Below are 25908 nucleotides of genomic sequence, written 5' to 3'. Positions count from 1 at the left end.
CCCTACTTCTAACATTGACTGTCTTCTGCAGCAAAAGCACCTCGAGCATCATTGATCGAAGCAATCACTTGAGCCCCCTCAGACATCACTCCCTGCACAATCCAGCGCCTTCAGAGTTTGAGGGACGGCACAAGAGGCTGACTAAGATGGCCCGCTTATGACGGCCCACAGCTGCCATAATCACACTAGCTGCATGGCCCGATGTTCATTTTGTTGATTTAATCCCGCCGTGGATACACCTTCAGGATTATACACAACGCAAACGCAGTGATCTTGGCTGTTACGCGCTTTTCTGCTTACGGACGCTGTGAGTTTCCATGCTCGGACATTAATGCATGGAACGCTTCGCGGCGGAGGCTTGGAAACCACTCACGCTTTCTCCTCGGGTCAGCAGGGTAGCGCTGTCTTCGCATTTCTACCGGCGGGTGTGTTATGCACACCATCATATGGACTTTTCTAACTACAACCACTAAATTTAAACTACAACCACTACACTTAGAGTTTTACGACATCCTTAATGCTCCAAAGGTTCTTTTTAAAGAAGAATCACAAACAAACCACCAACCTCTTTGTTCTTGGTGCTCCATTCTGCAGGGGTTCTGGACCACTCGTGTTCTCAGTGTATTTTCTCAAACTCTGACCTCTTCACTTGTAGCTGATGGGAATATTCCAGCATTTATTGGTGAACTGCTGTGGGAGGAGCTTCAGTGAAGGAGAACTGCTGTGGGAGGAGCTTCAGTGAAGGAGAACTGCTGTGGGAGGAGCTTTTAGTGAAGAATTGCTGTGTGATTTGCCAAAATCCAAAGTAAACCACTTACTGATTTAGTATCTAACCACAAATTCACATTCTTTTTATTTCTATTTTGTCTGAGTCAATCTGATATAAAAACATTTTAATCAATTTTTTATCCTGACTTATTGCCCGTATGAACAAGTAGCCAAAAAAAATATAGAAACATACAAATAAGTAAAAAAAGAAGAATAAACTCAGAAATAAATGTACAAATTTGTAAGCAACATATAACACTGTAGCTGAGTTTTTGATCACTGGTTTTTAGATTTTTGTTGTTTTTACATGAGTTTTAATGACTATAATGAAATGAAAATGCTTTTGTTTCAGTCTTACACCAGTTAAGTGAGCTTTAAGTGGCAGTTTACAGGTGATCTGAAGACATAAGCCTCATGAATGAGGCACAAACTGGAACTATTGAAATGCAATATAGAGGACTGTCACACCTAAGTAATGTTTTCATTTCATTTGAGCTATATAACTTTTGGAAAATAATTTTTTCACCTCTCCCCATCCTGGATTGCCAGAACATTTTTCAAAGCTTTACTATAATATAACATAAATACTGATACACATTGACTGACCATTCAGACATCTTCAGTTTAAATAATTTGATTTATTAAAGACGAATCTCTTTTGAGTTTTTAGATCACAATTTTTAATTCCAATTCACTGCTGACAAAGTAATAGATTGTATGGTAAAAAGAAAGAAAGAAATAGGAAAAAGAGAAAAAGAAAGAAATTCAGGGGAAGGTGAGGAAAGACGCCAGGGAATTTACTGCTAAATGACTTTAAAATAAACATAATGATATATATATATATATATATATATATATATATATATATATATATATATATAATGAATTGGACATAAAAAGCAGCTTATTCTAGTTTCTTTATTGCAGAAAAACTTCCAAATTGACTTTTTTTATTTAATGGCAATTTAAAAATAAATAAAAAGGTGAAAATCTAAATATCTGGAGAAAAAAGTGTAGATTTTGGGATGTAAATCAAAACTTGCACTCGTTTGCACTGAGAACTTAAGTCGAATTTAATTTTTTTCTGTCCTTGCACTTGTTGCTTGTCATTATGGTCCACAGCTAATCCAATGAGTAAACAAAAAGAAAGAAATTGAGCCAGCGTTTTGAATAGTTTTGTGTTGTGTTACTTTCACTTTCCTCTTCTTCTGGGGGTTTTACTGGTTTAACAGCTGAACAGGTGCACCACCTGTCTGGACTGGAGTGTGGAGTGAATCAAGTTTACATACTTTACTTTTTCTAAAGCGATTTTAACCGATCAACTGTCAACACTGCATTTATCATTTTTAAGATATGTATAGATATTGTAATTGCCTGACATCCCGGGTGTTTTATTTATTTCATACAGTCAATCTTTTTGGTTTTATATTCACTGTGCATTTTACTCTTGCCAAATAAATAATATTTTATTCCATAAAAATATTAAATATTTTACAACAGCCTGTTTAAGATTTCCTCTTCCCTTAAAGTGAATGAAACACACTTCTAAACCTTCAATAAAATATATCCTGAATGGTCTTCTGAAGATAGAACATATATTTTTCTTGTGGTTTAACCAAAGACTGCCGTGTTTGTTTCATGTGATTAATAACATTATAATATATGTACATTTAGTCATTTAGCAGATACTTTTATCCACAGCGACTTACAAAGTAGAAGCAATCAGACCAACGAGAGAGCAACAATATACAAGTGCTGTGACAAGTCTCAGTTAGTATAGCACAGTGCACATACCAAGGTAATTCGATAATATTGCTCAGATATTTACACAGAAATGTGCATTCCTTATATCCTCCATCTTTTTCAATTCAAACGTTTCTCATGAGCCCTTCAAACTTTGATCTCCTTGTAACAATTTACTGTAGAAATTAAGATCTATTAACCTTAAATCAAATTGTATCCATGCCTCTTTTTCTTTGATTTTTTCTTTTGTTGTTGTTGTTTTTTGCAGCAAAACATGTTTGCTCACATCATTTGGAATTTTGCTTCATTTTTAGGCTAAATGATTTTCATTCATTGTGCACAATATAAATAAGTGTAAGTTGAGAGTAAGTGTGTTTGATTCAAAGACAATAGGAATGTCAGAAAGGATCAAAAGCACACTTTCTTTAGTTGTGTAGTTTTAGTCTCATTGGGACATGGGTTCAAACAGTCTCATCCCTACTTTCCTGTCTACACTCCACTTTATACTCCTATAAATTAAAGACAGAAAAAAAGCAAACAATTTAAGATGCTGGTTTCATACATTTTGCAATAATACACGCTGTTAGGGGTCAAATATGTGTGTGGTTTTTTAAACCCTACAATTGAGATTCTCTGAAGCGCAGTCAATGCTATAAATGATGTGTGTGTGTGTGCACGAGGGCTCCGATGCATTCACTTTTTCTCCTAACAGTGGAAACAACTTAAAGTACTCCCATCATTTTTGGTTGTACAGATGAGAGTAATACTTTTCTTGGTGTTTAAGCACAATAAAAACAAAACATTGTAGCTTTTGTAAATGAAACTAAATGAAACTCATTTACTTGTTTCACAGTTTTTTCTTTGGTTTTGTTTATGTCAGTTATTTAAGTGAAACATATTTCGTGCAGGCCTATTTATTTGATTTATTTCAAATATAATTGTATTGTGTTTTTCTCCATTCACACACATGCTGCGGGTGTGTGGTGTGAGAACATGAGTGTAAAAAAAAACGCAAAGCTGCATCCGTCTGAGGCTAGTTCAGTCCTTCAGAGGTTCATAGACGAGAGTCCTCCCCGGCATTAAACGGTCAAGTAAGTGCATGAGGCTACGTCACATATGTTCCTGCCCTCCCCGGCACGGCACAAAAATACAAACAAAACTTAGTTTTGGAAAAATACTTTGTATTACAAATCTTTATATTATTTAGCTTTCTAATAATGCAAAACAATGAATCACAGCCGACCAGTCTCCCAGTGGCTTACATTATTGGAATTTTATCGTTTAGTGAGTAATTTACACCAAAAAAATCATTTCATAATAAATTCAGACAAGCTCGGTACTGAATGGTTTTTGATCCGTTTATATTCATGAAATGGAATGTGTACAAAGATTGTGGGTGACTGAAGGTCGCGGAGGATACATCCCATGCATCCTTCCAATTCAGCTGAATGAAGGACGCAAAAACGAAGGCTGCCTTCCAAGGATCCTTCCGATTGAGATGGCCATCAGCGTCGTTTAAAAGATGTGGCATCCGAGATATGAAGCCTTCGTAGGATGCAGCCTTCCACTTGAGAAGCACCCTATAGGTGTGTTCAACCTGATGCAGTTCAGCACAGACTGATCAGCATTTGACTTGAAGCAGTGCATGATATAATTTTGTCCAACTTGACACAGCGCTGACACCATGTGACTGTGACGTTTGCCATCAAAGTACCACAAAAGCGATTCAAGTGCAATCTAAGAAGAAGTGGGCTCAATGTAAGCCAAATTTTTCACATTTTATAAACGACTAAATTGTATGCAAATCTCTTGGAACAAACAAAAACTTTCTGGCAGCTAATGGTCATGTGTGACCCTGGACAACAAAATCAGTCATAAGCGGCAGTATTTTTTTAATTGAGATTTATACATATTCTTATATTATTTAATCAGCTTTCAGATTAAGAATAAAGTTTCAGTGATGTATGGTTTGTTAGGAGGACAATATTTGTCTGAGATACAACTATTTGAAAATCTGGAATCTGAGGGAGCAAAAAAATACAAATATTGAGAAAATCGCCTTTAAAGCTGTTCAAATGAAGTTCTTAGCAATGCATGTTACTAATCAAAAATTACTTTTTCATATATTTACGGTTGAAAATTTACAAAATATCTTCATGATCTTTACTTAATACTTAATAAATGATTACTCTGACGTCTCCTTGATTCCTCGTTCCTACACAGTGGCAGTAGATGAATTGTGAAAGTATTATTGGCTATTGCTACAAATATACCTGTGATACTTATGACTGCTCTTGTGCTCCAGGGACACATGTGATAATACTAATATACAATACCTCTTGTTCTTCTGGAACTGAATAAATACAGCATTAAAAAGTGCATCTTGTCACTGATTTTAAAATGACATTTTATCTTTAGACAAGATGCTATCTTTTAGTTCTGGCAGTCCTTATAGCTGTTCTCAAACAGATATAAACATTAAATAAAGCTTTTGCTGTTTTTTATTTAATTATATGATTATAAATCAAATATGCATATTCATGTGGTGTCCAGTTACTAAGGAGAAAAAAAGATAATGTGTTGCATTCATTTCAGATTCCATTAACAATATGATTAATGAGTTATAGTAACTATATACATAATACTTTACTATTGAGCAAAAACAATTCTATTTTTAGTAACAGTGTTCACATCAAAAGTGACTCACTATTAAATGTGCAGAGAGTGACTTTCAGCCAACAGAATTTAGTCTTGCAAAAGAGAAGGTCTAGGACTAGGAAAACAGAGCTCAATTTGTGCTTGTCTTATTTTACAGGTAACATTTTTGTAACATTTCTGGGGGATGCAAATCAACACAGTTTGGAACATTTTGATCTTGATGTTGACATTCTGGTGATTTTAGGAGCTGGCAGAGGAGCTGAAAAGCATTAAATAAATAGCAGGGAATATTACTGTAACTTAAATTAATGTTCATGTTGTATTCTATTAGTTCATGTTATCATCTTTCATGTTCTAGTTCATGTCTTTTTGATGAGTTGTAAGGTCTGTTTTGGGTTTTGTTTCTTGTTCATTGTTTTCATGTCTTTTATTTTATAGTTTGATTTATGCTGTTTGTGTCAAGCTTCCCTTGCCCTCTTGTATTCCTGCTATTGGTTCCTCTTTACAATGTGTCATGTTCTGATTGGTTGTCTTAGTCATGTGTCTTGTTTCCCATTGGTTTTGTTCTTGTCATGTTACCTGTATTGTTTGTTATAAGTAGTCATGTTTTTCGCCATTTGTGCCTTGTCATGTATTAACGCATGTACCTGCTGTTGGGGAGTCTGTTCAGGTCAAGTCTGTTCATACCTCGTCAAGTCTTTGTTTATTGTTTGGATTCTGGATTGCACTTTGTAAATAAAACTGCACTTGGGTTCATCTATGCTCACCTTCAGTGGACTCCTCATTACATGAGTATTCCTGTGCATAATCTTGTTAACTGCTGAAGGGACTATGTTCCTGTTTTGATTGTTTCCAGTGTTCCGATGTGCTCAATGTCACACTATGGTGGTCAGAATGCATATCCGCCTCCCCCAATTCTGACTGCTTAAATTAAAAAAAATTACAAAAAACAGGATTTGTTGAGTTTATTACTCTGATAGATTGACAATAGACACGTTTCATACAGATTACATAATCTGAGAATATTTGTTTTCTATTTGAATGGTTCATTATTAAAACATTTCACATTCTATAGCAGATATATTTCTCATGTCTGTGATGTCTTTTTTGACACGCTCAAGGTCACAGAGACCGAGACGGCAGAAATGGTATCCTGTTTGGTTTTAATATTTTACTGCGCACAACGTTTACTTGTTATTGTGAGTGTACACAAACAAATTTGGACCCTTAACTGATTCGAACGATGTAATTATTTGTCTGTATGACCAAAAATGATGGGGTATTTTAACTGCAAGTGATCACAAACCGGCTGCTGTTTAGCTTCCACACTCCGCACAAACACTTGAAAATGCACACCTTCAATATACACATTATAGCCTACATTTAATAGAGAGCAGCCCTCTCATTTCAAGATTGCTCTCATCCCACAATTCTGGATACGCCAATTGTACAAACAAATTGCAAATGGTTTATCAAAGGTGTAATCTATTAAATACAATTAACATATCATCTAATAATATTAAAATATGAAGTGTCTGTATAATAAGTGTTATGTTATTAATTAGTAAATGTTTTTAATTCTTGAACTTTTTTGCTAAGTTTAAAGATTTATTATAGTAAATTTGAATCATATTTAAGGCTTCCACTGCCACTGCCACTGTAAAAATAGCACATATTAATTCCCATGCATCTTCTTCGCTGCCATAGCACATATTAGATATAAAACTTGAATGTTTGCATTAGGTTCTTCTCAAAATGTTGCCCTGAGTGATGTCTGTTTTTACATTGTTTGTCAACACACATTTTGATTTTATCTCATTTTAAATACTATATGTTATATTTTACCCCCACATGTTTACACACATGAAGTATCAGTGATCTAAATTAATATATTCATGTATTTAATGTTTTGATAATGTATGACAGGTTTTGGTAATACAGTAAAACATTTTCTTATTTGCAGATCAATGCATATTATGTACCTGCATGAACTAGTTTTCCTTATTGACCAGTGCTGGCTACTTGACAATTCACAATAATTCAGAAATACCTAGTAAAATAACATAGAAATTACAGAATATAAAATTATTAAATATATAACTATTCAAAATATAAACTAAAACAGTCATTGATTAATACGCAAATACATAAAAAATCAAATACTTCTGTACTGGAGTAAAAGTGAAAAAGAGTAGGCGAGTCATGACCCTGCTACATGTTCGGCTCACGTGGTTCCTCCCTCTCACCACCAGAGGACATCATCAGCAGAACATTAGCTACCCGTTTCAAAACTCCATCTCCCATAAGCCCATGCACCTGGAACTGATCACCCTTGCACCTGTTACCTGGACTATTTAAGCAGCTCTTTTAGCTGCTTAAATTTTTAGCTCTTTTTCTTGTGATTGCGTCTGTTATCATTCTTGGATTGTATATCGTTTGTGATTCTCTTAAAGTTTCACTTTACACAGAGTGAGTAACCTCGTCGATCATCTGACCAGTCAAACACCATTCGTTTTCTTCATGACACTGGACACATGTTGAGCAAATTAACCAGAGCTGACAAAAATGCAACTGCAAATAAGGCATTTCTAAGAAGACACAACACAATCATGTTTGTATGTGATGCTATCTAGAAAAACCCATCACATGGTGAAATTTGAGATATTATAGCTGTTTAAAAGATGGGTTCAGGCCATTTCAAAAAAGTAAATGAAAATAAAAGCACAACAGTCAATTATCACAAGTAAAAGTCACATTAATGTGGTAAAGACTTGTTTTAGTCACTGTACATGTAAAAGATCCAAAATGTCTCCAAGGAACACACAAACATTTGGACATTAAGAGTATCTCTGTTCATAAAACATCACAGCGTGCAGGCTATCTCCAATTCTTCTCCTGTTCTACTTCTCTGGATTTATGATACATAACCAGACACAGTTAAGAAATGTAACTTATAGTTTTGTGTTCTAAACTTGTAGTTTTATTTCACGCGGTCACCGTTTGAACTAAATGAAAGTAATGCACAGCGTTAATATGAAAATGGTGCTGGTGTCTTTAAGAGCGAGAGCGCTATACAGCTTCATTACACAAGCAAACTAGCTAACGTTACCCCTGAACTTTCAATGCTGTAGTTCACACAGATCTGCATCGATACACCTTTATTATATACGTTACATAGTTTATTTTGATAGGTGAGCTGTTTTTGTATTGTGAAAGGGAAAAGCTCCTCGGCAGCACGTGTTAGCAAACTAGAGAAAGACCGTGATTTATTGTGGCCAGCAGAAAAGACTGTTTTTCTGCACTCAACAACTGAATTTTACCAAGATATTTCCAGAGATGAAAGACAAGATGTTATAAAATAATAATTTAATGAAAAAACCCAATTTTGACAAAAAAATTACTTTCAACATTTTTTTGAATTTCCTTATTTTTTTTTTTATATTTATATAAAACATTGATATGCATTATATTAACTGCCTTACCTCGTGACCACATGGAATAATATATTATTTATCACTGAGGAACTGATAGTAATGTCTGTTCCCTCAGTTTCTGTTCAGCTTTTATCTGAAGTGATCAACCAATATAACAAGAGTAGCCACGCCCACCAGAGCGGAGAGGACCAATCGGATCACCGCTCCAGTAAAACCACAGCAGTGGACAGCAGAGCCTGAGAGAAGAACATCAAAATGCTGAATCAAGAGTGTGCAAAATGGAGGAAAAATGTTTTGAAATATTATTAGTAAAATGCATTTTTTCTGAGATTTTCTTTAATAATGTGTTAGTGTACCTTCACATGGCTGACAGAGTTGAGTGATGTCCAGATGTGTGGTCTGGTGGCTGATGGGACTGTTGAGCACACAGCTGTAGGTGTTGTTATCCTGATATTCCAGCTCCAGAGGAAGAGAGAGACTGATGCTGAGATCAGACACACTGATGCTGGACAATAAACTGCTTCCTCTGAACCAGGAGAGAGTCACGTGACTCACATTCACCACTGAGCACAGCAGTGAACATCTGGACACTGAGGATCCTGATGACCACGAACAGTTTGAAGAGTCGCTGATGATCTCAGGTACAGGCAGACGAGCAGAGAGAGACGAGGGCAGCATGCCTCCATTGCTTTGACTCTCTGTGGTTTGTGTGTTTGAAGTGATGACGGGTGTCGAAACACGGGCTTTAAAACAAAATAAATTAAGCAGCGATGAGAGATTACTTGAGAAATAGGAAACATGAAGTGAGTCTCACTCACGAAGCATGCAGAAAACATCTGAGACTACAGAGATGCAAAAAAAGCACACACACACACACACACACACACACACACACACACACACACACACACACACACACACTCGCTGAGTGGCCTTATCAATGAAGCAGTCATTAGTGTGACCCACCATGGACACAAACTCTGAATATCTCACGCGAGGAGCTGCCGGTGGACACTGTATAATATCCAGAGTCAGTGAATCTGATGTTTGTGATGGTCAGAGATCCAGTGGGATGCAGCTCCGCTCGGCCTCCGAGTCTCCCTCCAGCACCATCAGATGGAAAGATGCTCTCTTTATAGGTTCTGTGTGAGCTAGCAGATTCAAAACTCCACAGTATGTGATCATTTCTCTCAGTGTTCGTAGCATGATAATGAAGAGTGACAGAATCTCCTTCTGTCACAGATACCATCTTTATTCCTTCTGCCTTGACATCTGCAATATATTTACATAAAAAGATCCATGAGAGATTAACTGCAACACCAATACCATAAAGCATGACAGCCATGAGAGAGACCAGCTATCCATGTGCTTCTTCAGTAAAACACAAAAACCCATTCATTAGGAGCAGAATAAAATATAAACACACTCACCCTGAGCACATATAACACAAGACAACAAGATCCACAGGAACATTTCTGAAAGACTGATTTGTAGTTTAGTGGCTTCAGCAGAGCACAAAAATATCTGATCACCTTCGTCCTGACGGCACGATCAGAATCACTGCATCCTCAAAAACTCTGATTTATATAAATAGACTACTATCAGACTGAAGCTTTAGTCTCAGATTGTCATCACACACTGCACCTGAAACTAACCCGATAACCACGTCTCGTTTCTGAACTTTCAATAACAACAAAAGGTCTTGTGTTACTATAAACTGAGGTGAACTTCACTTCATGTTCTGGAGGCATGTAAGTGTGATCATCCTCATGTGAATCATCACCGGCCGTCTCTGCAGGATTCTGAGATTGAAGGACAATCTCAGCAAGAAAGACACCACTTATAAGCAGTCTTGAAATTTGTTTCTGTGAATAAAACTACACAATGCAACACATAGAAATTAACAACAAGATCAATAGCTCAGTCACTGCCAGAAAAAAAATTCAGAAAAATATTTATTTCAACAAAAAGATTAAATCACGTTTTATTAAAGCAGATAGATAACTCATGAAGTCTTGTGAATGAAGCAAAGTTCCTCCTCAAGGCCTGCTAACATTTGGGATTTGGGCTGGATAGACTTTATGTAGAATCTTAACATTTATTTTTATTAGAAATACAACATTTTCCAGGGAGTAACCAAGCTCTCGTCCAGTGAATACTGTTTAAGAGATTGTTCCCGACAGACCCAATCACAATCACACAATCATGACACCACACTGTTTTCATAGCAATACTAGAAAACATCTTTGGGAAAAAGTTATTTGACGTGAAATACATTTTTTTCGTCTCACGTCCCATTCGTTTATACTGCAGCCGGCCACCAAAGGTTTTTCAGATGAATATCTTTGAATTAAATTTGGATTTGTCTGCCTTTGTTTGGTAAATCATAAATCTAAATTGTCAAAACACAATTTTAAATATAATAGTTGATTTAGTACATTATAATAATAATGACACTTATATTGTTGTATCCAATGCAACAGATCCAATAAATGAAGTGCTGAGTGATTTAATTGTACAAGGTTTGCAAACGAGACAAGAAAAAGACAAAAAGAAACAGAAGAAGAAAGAGAAACGCAGAAGAAAGGGACAGATCCAGGAAGAGATCATCTCCAAAGCAAAACGGATGATAAGATTAATAAGAAAGAATAAGAAAATAAGAAAAAAAATGATTGTTTCTAGTGATTTTTGTTTTGGATTAGAAACTGAAACAGACAAGGTTGAAGCCTTGGACTCAGCGCCGTCTGTAAAGGAGAAAAAAGTTTATTTGATTTTTATTTCCATCCCGTGAGCTGAAAAGGAAACAGATGTGATCAGACAAACGTTAGAATTAGGAAAGTTGATATGTACATTTTGCTGTGTAATGCAAGGTGTTGTCATTTATCTCTCATTTTGCAACTGAAAAAGCACTGCAAATGCAATCACAATTAATATATGTTTGATATACTGATGAATATATTGCTGAAAATAATACTTTTTTTTTTTTAGACTTAATGGAACAGATTGAGGAGAGTGATGAACTGAGTGAAGGAGAGGAGAAAAGTCATCATGTCAAAAACTGGAGAAAAGTCCACTAGGGGAGCCAAAAGTTCTTGCCCTCGGACTGGAAAGAGATTCCCAAACACAAACTCACACGAGGGTTAATGGTGGAGAGAAGATGCACACGTGTGATCAGTGTGGGAAGAGTTTCACACAAAAAGACCACCTTAAGAGACACATGACAATCCACACTGGAGAGAAATCACACACATGTGATCAGTGCGGGAAGAGTTTTACACTTAAAGGGACACATGACAATACACAATAGAGAGAAGCCACGTTTCACACTCTTGAGTTACATCTGCATCCTCACTGTGGACAATGTTCATTTATCTGTGATCAATACAGCAAAAGAACGAGCGTTATACCTGGCTGGGTGTTTTGGGAAAACAGATGTAAGAATGTGTTTAAGATTCACTGGTCTTGTGTCTTGATTTTACGTCACACAGAAACTAAGGTAAATGACACTGTATTGGTCATTCAACATAATGGCATCAGTTTAGTGATTAGATTCAATAGTTTCCATTGAGAGTCAAACTATGTGTGAATGTTTAAATGCCTCTAGTTCTCTTGTTTAAATCATTTTGGGTACTATTCTCTTTAGATTAGATTAGATTAGATTAAATTCAAAATTATATTCATTATGCAGAGTACAAGTACAGAGCTAATGAAATGCAGTTAGCATCTAACCAGAAGTGCAAGAATATAGTGTTTTATATACATAAAAAGTGCAAAATAAGAGAATCTATGATTTACAGAATGTACAGTGGAGTTGCTATATACAGTATTTACCAGAGTATGTACAGAATATAAATAGGAATGCAGTGTAGGATTGCATGTACATTATGAACAGAGCAATGTAGGGTTATATGTACACATTATGAACAGCAGCAACGTGAGAACAGTGGTAATAAATACAGTTGGATGAGTGTGCAAAAAGTATTGTTAAAATGAATTCTATGCAAATACAGTAGTGCAATTATATTTTTATAGAACAGTTTACTGTGCTTTGTACAGTAACAACTAGTTTACAGTGCGATAACTAGAACAGTGTGCAGTATGTGCAAAATATGAGTAGTGCAAATACATGTATGTAAAGTACTTTGACCAGTGCAGTAATAAAGTACAGTAGGTGCCGGTTAGATTGGTGGTGTGGCGTTCAGAAGGGTCACGGCCTCGGGGAAAAAGCTCTTCCTGAGCCTGCTAGTCCGAGAGCGTAGGCTCCTATAACGTCTGCCGGACGGAAGGAGAGTGAAAAGTCCATGGTTAGGGTGAGAGGCATCCTTGATGATGTTTCTTGCCCTGCCCAGACAGCGCTTCTGATAGATGTTCTCAATGGAAGTTAACTGGGTGCCGGTGATCCGTTGAGCAGTTTTCACCACTCGCTGGAGTGCTTTGCGGTCAGATGCGGAGCAATTGCTGTACCCAACTGAGATGCAGTTTGTGAGTATGCTCTCAATGGTACAGCAGTAGAATTCCACAAGGATCCTGGGATTCAGGCTGAACTTTCTTAAGGCTCCGTAAGAAGTAAAGGCACTGCTGTGCCTTTCTGACCAGGGTGGAGGTGTTATATGGGACCAGGTGAGGTCATCAGAGATGTGGATGCCAAGGAACTTGAAACTCGACACACGGCTCCACTACAGCTCCGTTGATGTAGATGGGTGTGTGTGCATGACTCCTAGTCCGCCTGAAGTCCACAATGATCTCCTTTGTCTTCTGGGTGTTTAATTCCAGATTGTTGGTGGCACACCACACAGCTAGGTGCTGCACCTCATCCCTGTAGGCTGACTCATCGTCGTCCTTGATCAGACCTACTACCGTGGTGTCATCTGCAAATTTGATTATGGTGTTGGACCCATAAACAGGAACGCAGTCATGGGTGAATAGTGAGTACAGGAGAGGGCTCAGTACGCAGCCCTGTGGCACGCCGGTGTTCAGGGTGATGATGGAGGAGGAGAGATTATCTAATTTAACAGACTGAGGTCTGTTAGTCAAAAAGTCAAGAATCCAGTTGCAGATGGATGTGCTGATTCCAAGCTGGCTGAGCTTGGAGATCAGCTTGGGAGGGATTACAGTATTAAATGCAGAAACTGAAATCAATGAACAGCATTCTCACATGTGTGTTTTGACTGTCCAGGTAGGTGAGGGCAGAGTGAAGTGCCGTTGAGATGGCGTCCTCTGTTGATCTATTGCAGCGATAGGCAAATTGAAATGGGTCTAGTGTAGAAGGGAGACAGGATTTTAAGTGGGATGCAATCAGCCTTTCAAAGCACTTGGCAATGATGGGGGGGAGTGCAACAGGACGGAAGTCATTAGGGGACCGAGGCAGTGGAGTGTTTCGGTACTGGTACGATGGTGGAGGTTTTGAAGATAGTGGGGACAGTTGTTTGGGCCAGGGACAGATTAAAAATGTCCGTGAAGACCTCAGCCAGCTGCTCCGCACAGGCTTTAAACACACGACCAGGTATTCCGTCAGGGCCAGCTGCCTTCCATGCATTCACCTTATGCAAAGTGGAGTAAACATCTGAGGTGGAGAGTGTGAGAGGCAGTTCACTGGATTGATGCTCAGCTTTGAGTGAGATCTCCTTATTATTTTTATCAAAACGAGCATAAAAGTGATTGAGCTCGTCAGGGAGGGAGGCAGTGCTGGAGAGGGGCACAGTGTTAGGTGGTTTGTAGTCTGTGATAGATTGTATGCTTTGCCACATACGCCGGGGGTCTGAAGAATTGAAGTGTTCTTCAATCCTCTGTTTATGTGCGAGTTTGGCCTGGCAGATACCCTTCCTCAGGTTGGCTCTGGCTGAGCTGTAAGCCTCCCGGTCTCCAGACCTGAAGGCTGCAACTCTTGCTTTGAGCAGGAGGCGAACCTCTCTGTTCATCCAGGGCTTCTGATTGGGATTTTTTTTTTTTTTGTGTGTGGTCACTCTGCCCACACATCTGTTGATGTGCTCCAAGACAGAGCTGGTGTAAATGTCAATGTTAATCTGAGAGTCTGTGGTGGCCTGGGCAGCAAACTCACTCCAGTCTGTGTGCTGGAATTGATGTTGAAGAGTGGAGTCAGCACCTTCCAGACAGATTTTAACGGTTCTTATTGTAGGTTTCACACATTTGATAAACGGGGTATACTTGGGGAGCAGGAACAAAGAGAGGTGGTCAGACTGACCCAGGTGGGGGAGGGGTGTGACTTTGTAGGCATCAGTCACATTAGTATAAACGTGGTCCAATGTTTTATGTCCTCTTGTAGTGCAGGAGACATTTTGGTGAAATTTAGGGAGAACAGATCTTAAAGTGCAGTGATTAAAGTCCCCAGCAACAATAAAGGCTCCATCCGGGTGCAGGGTTTGTAACTTGCTAATAGCAGCACAAAGTTCTTTCATAGCCACGTTAGCATTAGCATCCGGAGGTACATAAACTGCAGCAGCAATAATGCAAGTAAACTCACGTGGTAGATAGAATGGCCTGCACTTGATAATCAGGAACTCCAGGTCAGCAGAGCAGTAGGTATCAACAATGACAGAGTCTGTGCACCATGATTTGTTTACATAAATGCATACTCCACCACCCTTGTTTTTACCAGAGGTTGCTGCTACTCTGTCAGCCCTGAAGAAAGAGCGTCCATCCATATGCACCACGCTGTTTGGGACATCGTTGCAGAGCCATGTTTCAGTGAAAAACATAACATTACAGTCCATAAGCCATTTCTGTGTGAGGGTCCAGATCTTTAGTTCGTCCATCTTGTTCATCATAGACCGTACATTGGCAAGGAAGATGCTGGGCAGAGCTGGTCGATGTGGATTTAGCCTTAGCTTAGCACGCAGCCTTCCACGCATTCCCCGTCTTTGTTTACGGTCTCGACGCCGACGCCGAGCACTTCCGGTCGGTGCGAGTGATCCGCTTGTCCGGGTGATCTCAGTAGCTCCGGCGGGAGTTCGCTGAAGTCGAAAGGATGGTCTAAAACTACGTTGGAACACCGTTTGTTGATGTCCAAAAGTGACTGTTTACTATAGCTGTAGTTCGCATAATTGAATCGCACGAACACGAATGAAATAACCAGGTAAATTACTATTATCCGAAATCTGGCAAGACGCTGAGCCTCGCGATGTGTTCGCGCCGCCATCTTGTCTCAGTGAACTAAAATACTTAAAATCTATAGAAAAAAATGCAAAATGTGTAATATGACAATAATAAACATAAACCTAGAATCTAGAAACCTGAAACAACAGAATTCTTCAATTTGAGTATTCACATCTCTCTCTCTGTGTGTGTGTCATGTTAATCAGACATCTCACCTTATAGGGGATTTCATTTACTCTATTTTCAATCTCGATAGCTGGTAAACAGGTATATGGAGGGTAAGACACAAGAATAATCCAAGGGCAAGCGTGAATGAGCGAACAATATCCAGACTGGGTAATCCAAAGGGAAAATACAAAAATACGAAAGCAAGAATCAAAAACCAGGTAAACAATCCAAGAACAAAACAGGAAGGCAAGACAACATGGGCTAAACAAGAAGTGACTCCATAAAGTAGCTCTAGGAGTATCTCTAGGAGAGCACTAAACAATACTCAGCAGTGTGTGAAAGGAAGTCCAGTGCTTATGAAAATGAAGTCCAGGGTATTTTTAGTGTGTGTGTGTGTGTAATTGGTCTCAGGTGCATGGTGTGATTGTTATCAGGTGAGCAGGAGATTGATGACAGCTGTGTGCAATCAGTGTAATGGATGATGGGAAATGAAGTCCAGGGTATGTGTAACAGTCTGTAATGTGAGAGTCCATGTAGTGAGCGAGTGACCTCTGGTGGTGAGTGAACGGAAGTTCCTAGACCAGATTCATGACAGTTCAGACTAGGGGTGTCCTGGGATTTTAATATAGTGCTTGTAGGCCAGGGATCCTCAAATCTGGCCCACGAGATCCAGTCTTACAGAGTTTAGCTCTAACCCTAATCAAACACACCTGAGCATGCTAATCAGTGTCTTCAGGATCATTAGAAAATCAATTTTTTTCTCATTTATAACAAAGGGGCCAGATTACTAATCCAAGTTCACACACCGTTTACCACGTCTTACTTCCTTTTTGTTGAAGGAAATTAAAGTATAATTAATGTAATTTGTTTTGAAAGATTTTATTAACTATAAAACTTGTGCAGTTTGGTTAATTCAGAAGGAAAACCTTGTTGTCAGTTGACAGTAATATCACCAACAAATAAACATCTTCATTTCATTGTAATTTTGCAACAAACAAATGTACAGAGTTCCTATTTTTTATTACAGAACATTCTCAAAACAACATAAGAAAACAGTTAAAAGGTGCTTATTAAAAATACATAAATAGTTATTCCAAATGGTACCATAAAATAACCGGATTTAAAAAATAAAATTTAAGAGCTTCACAGACCTTTTAAGACCTGCACTTCATATTTAAGCCTTTAAACAATTTTTTAAGAAAAGGGAAGAGTCAAAACCCAGCTAACACAGTTATGTCGTGACGACGTAACTGGACCAGACCATATCCGTCGCAGCGACGTAACTTTGTGATTCCCATATCCGTCGTGGCGACGTTAAAGTGGAACGTCGCTGGAACGTGATGAGTACGTCCTAACGACCAAACTGGCACATTGTGAGGACGTGACAGTACCGGATCATATTGGTCGCAGCAACGTACCAAGCATGTCCTAACGACCAAAATACCACGTCCACCTTTATTTTTAATATTTTCACCTCACCATTACCTTGAAATACATCAACTAATAAACTCAATCCATCTCTGGTGCAAAAAAATAAACCTTATGAAATCTAATCGTAATCTAATTATAGGGGATTCATAGTAAATACATTCATTACATACATGCAATGCAAACCAATACAAAAACATTAAATTCTAATAGAAAATAGACAAAAACACACACTGCATTCATTCACAAATCAACATTTAATCAGCACTACTTTCTACAAATACTAAGCCAAAACATTGTTGAACATTGCACCTGTTCTTCAACCAGTTATGAGCAGAGAAAACTGAACACATCAATTCATAGATTACACAATATAAACAATAGAAAATGTTTGTCTTATTAAGGAGGAAAATAGTTAATGACGTTATCAGTGAAAATTATAAATAATTATCAGTACTCTTATTGATACAACTCTACATTATTTGGTGCAAAAAATAAAGACATGATAAAAAGATATAAAACAATTCAGCAGATCACTTCCCTTTTTGCAGAAAAAAAGTTAAATTGTTTCCTGAGCGTCGTATATGAGGCATCTGGTATAAATGTCTGGTGGTGATGTGCTTTAATTACACGGCATGCAGAAAAAAAAGTAGGCTAAATCGTGCGCACAATTTACTATTTCATTCCCTCGACTTGCTTAATTGTGTACACTATTTATAAATCGAGAGAACAAATTAGTCAACTGTGCAGACGATTTAGCAAATCAATGAAATGTAAAAGTAATCGTACGAAAGTAATCGATTACTTTTACGTAGTACTTTTACTAGTACATCGAGGGAACGAATCTTCACTAATAGAAGATAAACCTAAACAATATTGAAATTACCAAAGAACAATAGTTCTCGAGCTTCTCAGAAGATAAAAGAAATTGATTCATAAAGAGTAAAGATACGTAAAATGAACAATATGGAGATTTCTAGCATCTCTCCTGTATTATTTGTCCACCCCCCGAAAAAACATAAACAGTTTTTAAGAAAAATGAGCATATTGACTTTCTCAGGAGAATCTGTGAATACTCTGATAACGGACTGTGGAGAAGACTCTTTCAGACAGTGCTGAGGAGGCAGAGTTAGGTGCTGGACAGCCGATAGAGAAGAGGAAGAGTGTGTTTCTTACCCCAGCAGCTGAATACAGGCTCTTCTGAGGGAAGGACAGGAGGGTATCACTCCACACTAAGTAGGGGTAGCTGCAGTCTGGAGCAATGGGCGTGCCAAAAGGTGGGCGTGCCGAAAGGTTTCTCATTGGTGGAAAGAAAGGTAGGGGGCTGTTCCGCCTAAAGGCGAGCCATACTCTTAATCGCTATTGGCCTATAGATTAATAGAAAGCAATAAATTAAACACATAATCCTATAAAACCAAATGAAATTCATCCAAGGTAAAACCAGCGTTAATGATGTAAAGAATATTATTTTAAATTACTTTCGAAAGTACCTTCAAAACGGCTTACTGACGTCATCACCACCGCATGTTTAGGTCTTAGTTTATCAATAATCAAAAACTGATTACAATTATTTTTTAAGAAGTAAAGGTCTCTTAACACGGTTAGTCGCACTTGCTGTTCTTAAGTTAAAGCTGTATTTGTTAACATTAGTGAACTAACAAGAACAACAACAGACAGCTGTATTTTTATTAACTAACAAAGTTTCATAAACACTGTATCAAATGTATTGCTCATAGTTAATGTTAGTTAATACATCAGTGTCAACAAATGAAACCTTATTGTAAAGTGTTACCCTAGAAAACTAGATTTTGCCTGATAGAAAAAAGATGTAGTTTGACAAAAACCACTAAATTATCAAATTAAAACATTAGTCAGAAGAGTTTAGTAACCTTATGTTAAGTGACATAAGTAAACAGACACAGCTTTATCCACTAAAGCATTTATTTAGCTTCCGTTTCAGTCGGCAATTCGGACATTCCCCGGACACATGCCCTTGGGAATATGTGTGTGGACATTACTAAGCACGCACGGTGTTTAACATTGGGTTCCCTTAGCGTAAGCTAGCTTACGTTCTGTTTTTTCACGTCATCAATAAAAAACCGAAGAGTAACCTATCTGGACTCAGCTTATATAGACATAAGACACGCCCATTTTGGCGGAAGTGACGTGCACGGGTGCCCGCGCCCTCATTGGTGCTTATGTCACGAGCAGTCCCTCGATAGGTTACAGCAGTTGCTGCAGAGCGACCAATAGGTGCGCGAGCCGTCTCGCCTAGGTCTGCTTGTGCAACAATGTGTTTTAAATTAATGCAAAAATTAAGGATAATTTTTTCGCTTCAGTATTCTCGAGAAAAGGGATTTTCCCGTAGCGTAAGCTAGCTTACGCAACACTCGTTCCCTCATCTAGAGAGAACCGAGGTTACGTTAGTAACCGAGAGCGTTTACATTAGAGTGCATGTCCTACCTCGCTGAAATTAAAACGGGAGCGGCTAGAAAGTAGTGACCTCTCCTGGTTGGAGATAGTATTAACATTATAAACTGAAAGCAATCTTTACATGACTTACATTTCAAACTAATAAGAAATAAATCACTGGAACATGCATGATCACAAAACGAACATGATAACAGTGGTCTGTTGTTTGTATGCTTTGTTAAATATTTAAATTCAAAATCATCAATGTTTTTATTACAAATGATACATTGAGCATAATGAATTAATTTATCAGGGTTGAAAATTTGTCACAGAAATAAATGTATTTCTATTTTATTTATTTTTAACGCTGAAGCGTTATGAAAATAGCCTCCTTATTCAGTCAAGACTGTTTCTGTTTATTTGTAGTCACATACATCACATTTAGAAAGAATGATAATTTCTATATTTTTATAAAAGCTCCTGAACAAAAACCATTATTAAATTTTAATGACATAGGCTATGTGGAGCTAAACTCTCGAGACGAGACTTATGACAGATAAAATATGTAACAGTTAACTAAATAAATACATGATTGTGATAGAGACTAAGAAGCTGATGTCTGATTTCTTCAAGCGGTCACATTTATCATGTTTACTATGGTAACGTTAATACCTAGCGTGCATATTCTTTTGCATCGCTTATAAAGAAACTCCGCCTTTGTTCATAACCACTCCCAGCTGGCCCGCTTTGGTCCAAGGTTTTCTACAGTGTTGGGAAGGTTACTTTGGAAATGTAATAGGTTACAGATTACAAGTTACCCTACTTAAAATGTAACAGTAGTGTAACTTTTCCAATCACTTTATTAAAGTAACGTAACTGATTACTTTTGATTACTTTTTGATTACTTTTCTAAATTTCTAATGAATGTTTATTTTCAACTGTTAATCATTTTCAAACATTTGCACCATGCAGGTTTAACCTTACAGTAGTGTTCAACACTGTCAGACTTTTACAATCCTTCATCACTTGAATTAAGATAATTAAATTTGAACACATCCACCACAAAATCAGACTTTAGTACCACCTTTTACTTTGAGATTGATCTGAAGTTCACTGCAGATTTAAAATCATAAGAAATTGTTTACTGATACTGTTTTTGAAACCAAATCTTTGCATAACTACAGGAAACACTGCATCTAACAATGATTTGGGAAAAAATAAATAAAAGCATATACATCAGCTCAAATACGGTTATCTAATAAGCATGTGTCCTATTCTGTGTACTAGACTCCTGAAACATTGGTGTTTTTTTTTTGAAACATTGCTGTCTCTTTGTATATATGCCAATAGTTTTCTCAAATTAAGTAAAGAAACCGCGCAGTTCTAGAGATTATGTTTGTGTTCATGTACTCATATATTGAGGCGGCAGAGGCTGAAAACACCGTTAGCTTCAGTAGACCTATGTGTAGTAAATGAAACCGCATGTCTGTGCAATTTCCACGAAGGGCGGACAGGGAAATAATTTCAGACCGGGAAATCTCAAACTCATACAAACAAATTCTGAAACATGAACAGCCCTATTTTTTGAATGAACCTGACATAAAAAAGGTTTAAATCCTTAGGTTGGGGACATTCAAATTAATTAAAAGTTCTCTCCTGAACTGCACCTTCACTTCCATTTTTCTTTTCACTCTATTTATACCTAACATCAAACCCACCCATCACATTAATACAAAACACAATAACAAAAAAAACAATACCTCAACAACACCACAAAAAAATTGAATGGATCACTAAAATATCTTTACAGAAAAATCCTAATACTGAACATGAGTCATGTTTTCCTTTATTAACCATGCTTTTATTATAAAAGTACAGTAACCAAGTTTTTTTTACCATTTGTATTCATTTTTAAATAAATAAATTTGTAAATAAATTTTTAATTTGTGGTTACCATGGTTTAACAATAGTAACAATTGTCTTTGGAGTTATAGTAAAATCATGTTCATTTTCGTAAGGGTTGTGTTCTTGTCTGCCCTAGCTTCCCTTAAACCTATTATAAAATATGATTATTTTTTCCGCTAAATTACTACTGTAACATTACAATAGATAATAATGATGTCCTTTATACAGTATTTTGAGTGTTGACTGATGAGCAATGGGCTGCTGCTGCTTAACTAAGTAAACAAAGACAAAACTACAATAGCATATTTACAGATGAAACTGACCTGCACTTGAAACCCTGAACAGTAGTTTTGCTTCTCTGCTCCACCTGTGCGCTTCCACAGTCCACTCATTCTCTCTCTCGCATTGATTACTCTAATCCAAAACATCTCGCTAAATAGCGGAGAGCGCGCGAGCCGAGGCATTGCAGTCACGATTAACCCATTCATGATTTATTAGAGATTTAATTATCGAATGGCGGATTCGGAAATAATCGCTTTAGTACATTCGGCATGCAATTATACAACAATAGTATTAAAATAGCGGGCCAAATCGTCTGTCAGGCCACCGGGAATTGTCCCAGTTCTCCAGATGGCCAGTCCGCGCCTGATTTTCCACAGACACGCAGAACGCGCAGGCTTCATATATTGTCTTTTTTGCGGCTTAATATTCACAGACACTATTCCATACTGCGTTTTGAATCAAGTTTACTGACCTACCTTTGATTTATTTGTCCAAAATGTGGAATATTCCGTCCGCGTTAGACTAGGATTCTATGAACCAGACTGTGTTTTCCGCATCGCAGAAATTATAGGGCCGTATGTCATTGCAATTTGGGAAAGAAATCAATTAAATCTGTATGTGGATGTGTGTGAATATTCAAATGTAATCCCTTTTGTAATCGTTAAAATTTTCATAAGTACTGTAATTTAATTACTCGTTTTTTCTTTAGTAACTGTAATTGATTACAGTTACATACTCCCCACCACCGGATATAATAGAGTTCACCACCGGATATAATAGAGTTAAGATAAATGTTTTCGTCGGGCCAAAAAACCCTGGTCGTAGGCCCCGAGGAAGCCACGACGAGGCACGATCAAGCCCCGGAATTGACAGTGGAAACGCGACTGGCCCTGGCACGCACTAGCACACCCGCTTTTGGCCCGACAGTGGAAACGCGGCTATTGTGGGCCGTATACAGCAGTTTTGGTTTCTTATAAGCAAAAATAGATTGCATTAGCACCCCCTTTTGTCGGCTGTCAATGTCACTTTATCTGACACTTTTTCTTTGACGATGAACCAGCAGGCCAACGGCCGTTGAGATGGACGACCATTCTGGACTTCTCCAAAACATCCAGATGGCCAGTCCGCTCCTGATAGCAGCTAATCACTCAGAAGTCTTGCTAATTCACAAAAAAAATAACTTGCTCCCATGTTGAAAAATAGTGGAAATAAGGCAACAGCAAATTATCTTTACAGAAAATACTATATTTCTAGTCCAGATTGAAATCAATATGCAAGATTTGAATGATACGAGTCTGATCAAGTGAAGATTGTGTTGGATCATGAATGAAGAGACAAGAGTTTGGGGTGGAGAAGAAGAGACTTTTATTAATTATGCTTACTAGTCAAGTGTCAGATGAGAAGAGAAGAAGTGGCTGAGAACATCCTGGATCCCAAGTACATATATCACCCTCCCTGTCTGCTCAAGCGTTGACATGCGTCCCAGTTCCTGGTGCACCATGTACTGGTTTATCAGTTCTTACCAGAAACATAGGAGGCAGTTCAGCCTTGCTTATAAAGCTACAGTTATACATTACACAGTATGAGAAGAAGTAGAATTAATTAATACAAGTTCCCACAAATGCCAATGCTTTCTCTGTTGTGTTACAGATTAACTTTTCTCAGAATCACTTTTTCTTCTGTACACCAGATCATCTGCAGTAAGCACAATGTGTTTGAGAGCCCTCAGGATCAGCACATCCATGTCATTTTTTGTATCAATCTCCTCGTGGTAGTTCTTCACAGGGAAGATGTGGCTCACAGGGACACCAACTGAATTAGAGCACTCCTGCATCTGGAGAATGAAGAACACAGGCTGAGTATTTCTGGGGTTGTGATATATATAAAAGAATATGCTCTTAAACATATTTATGTTTGTGACATGTTATAAATCTACTTGTGTGTCAGTGCAAAGAGCAGCTTCAGTTATTAAAACTCAATCATCGTTTTTTGGAACTAGCTATACTAATGATTTGCAGAAAAATAATTTAAATAATGCATGTATTATTATTATGTTGTAAAGCCCTATACTGTTAGACAAATCTTCAGGGGTGAAGCCAGAGATCTGACCCCACATTCTCTATCTGAGAACAGAGAGGACCTGTAATTACCTTCTCTTTTATCTTCTTGCTATGGTAGATATTTCTTAGGTTTTTTACTGACTAGTGGGCACACTTCATCCACCCTCGTCATGATGACTGCCTGAGGAATTCCTGTTGAATGGAAACATACATTTAAATATGGATTAATTGTGTGATTTTGCATTCTACATAATTTTTCTAGATTTGTGTGTCATGAAGAAAGCTTCAAAAACTTGATTGAGCCAAATAAAGTTGACTATTTAAATATTTGATTTTTAAAAATGTATTATTGTTTTTAGAATCCTACAAAAAACACATTAGTGAGTATTCTTTTAGTGACTCGCATTTTATCATGTGGATATTTTAACAGATTATTAAAATGTATTGCTGATACTCACCCAGACTGCTGGCCTTCTCTCTAATAAATCTCATCTTTCTGAAGACATCATTATGCATCATTGATACTTTGTCAGCTGCTATGACGTAGACCAGGCAGTTTGTCAGATCCTCAGGGCTTGTTTCACTTTTGCAGTTGTCTTTTTTAGCAGAAGCGTTGGATTGAACTGAATGTAAAAATAAAAGAGATAAAGAGGCAAGAGGAAAGGCATTATGTTATAGCTCTGCGCTGTCAATGCATTGTATAATAATGAATAATTTCACAAAGCCACTTTAAATCTGAGTAAATTAACAGGCAAAAGTTTCCTCCTCACATTGTGTCCTTCCTTAAGGAGACCCTCAACGGCTTTGGTGATGTCTTCTTGATGTGCACCCACGTGTTCTCCGGATTCTAAGCCCCATGATGTCATTGAAGACAAAAGGCAGAACTGATTGTCCATTTCTTATGTAATAAGTGCTGTACTGTAAATAAATGCAGAAGTATAAAGATAAAATAAACAACTTGGGTATTTCAAATGTATTTGATATAGACACATACAAAAGCAACCAGCACGTAAAATCAGACATTTGGATTGTTTCATGTAGATGATTACTTTTGCTTGTTGGTGTAGAACAGGGTTCCTCAATTAGTTTTCACAGAGGGCCGAATTCTGCCAACAATACCAAGACAAGGGCCACTTACCTATATATATACTTTCACTTTTCACTTTCACATACATGTATATATATATTATATATATATATATATATATATATATATATATATATGTATGTGTGTGTGTGTGTGTGTGTGTATAATAATAATAATTATTATTACAATTACTATATTATTGTTGCTTTTGTTAAAATAATCAAAAGATGGTCATAAGATAAATATTCAGATTTCCCCCCCAGTAGTCTATTTTATTCAAATTCAATTATTAGATCTGTCAGCATTAATATTTTTATACTTAGATTTTTTGAGGGGGATCAAACTGTAACACTGTGTGTCCCCAACCAGACAAGATGCGACAAGATCAAAAATAATCTTTTCATGTAGTTTTTGTCCTAACACCCGCGACAGCAACACGTGACAATAAGTCACAGAATTCTAGAAATTTAAGAAATGTTTTTTATTTTTCTTTTCCCCCCTTCCCCCTTTTTTTTTTTCCTTCCCTTTTTTTTGCGACACCCCCCCCCATGAGAACAACATAAATAAATATGCTTTATTCAGTGTTAAAACTGTCTAATGTGAGTTTAAATAATATTTAGCATGATGCGTATCTAAGCCATAGTGAAAGCAACAATAGATATTTTAACCTCAGATCTTGAAAATAAATTATGCTAAAGCAACTTGCGTTAAAACTGTGAACTCACTGCGAACTAGGATCCATAACAAAGATGGTATTACTCATTCACTCAAAACTGTTCAGTCCTCTATTTTCCACGTACACTTTTCTTTAATTAACACTCGCAATGTTTTTTCTGTCACATCGTATCTA

General features: G+C 37.3%; 1 long non-coding RNA gene across 1 annotated transcript; it reads right to left on the bottom strand.

Moving 5' to 3' along the window:
* Positions 1–23585: 23585 nt before the first annotated feature.
* LOC122137854 lies at positions 23586–24835 on the bottom strand. Its single transcript, XR_006155094.1, has 4 exons — positions 24742–24835; positions 24430–24594; positions 24062–24163; positions 23586–23745 (listed from the first exon to the last, which is right to left on the bottom strand). It is a non-coding gene; the product is annotated as an uncharacterized LOC122137854 (long non-coding RNA).
* Positions 24836–25908: the final 1073 nt, after the last annotated feature.

Source organism: Cyprinus carpio, chromosome B7, assembly GCF_018340385.1.
Source record: "Cyprinus carpio isolate SPL01 chromosome B7, ASM1834038v1, whole genome shotgun sequence".
NCBI lineage: Eukaryota > Metazoa > Chordata > Actinopteri > Cypriniformes > Cyprinidae > Cyprinus > Cyprinus carpio.
Note: the sequence above shows the minus strand (reverse complement) of the source record. Positions and strands in the feature narration are given on the sequence as shown.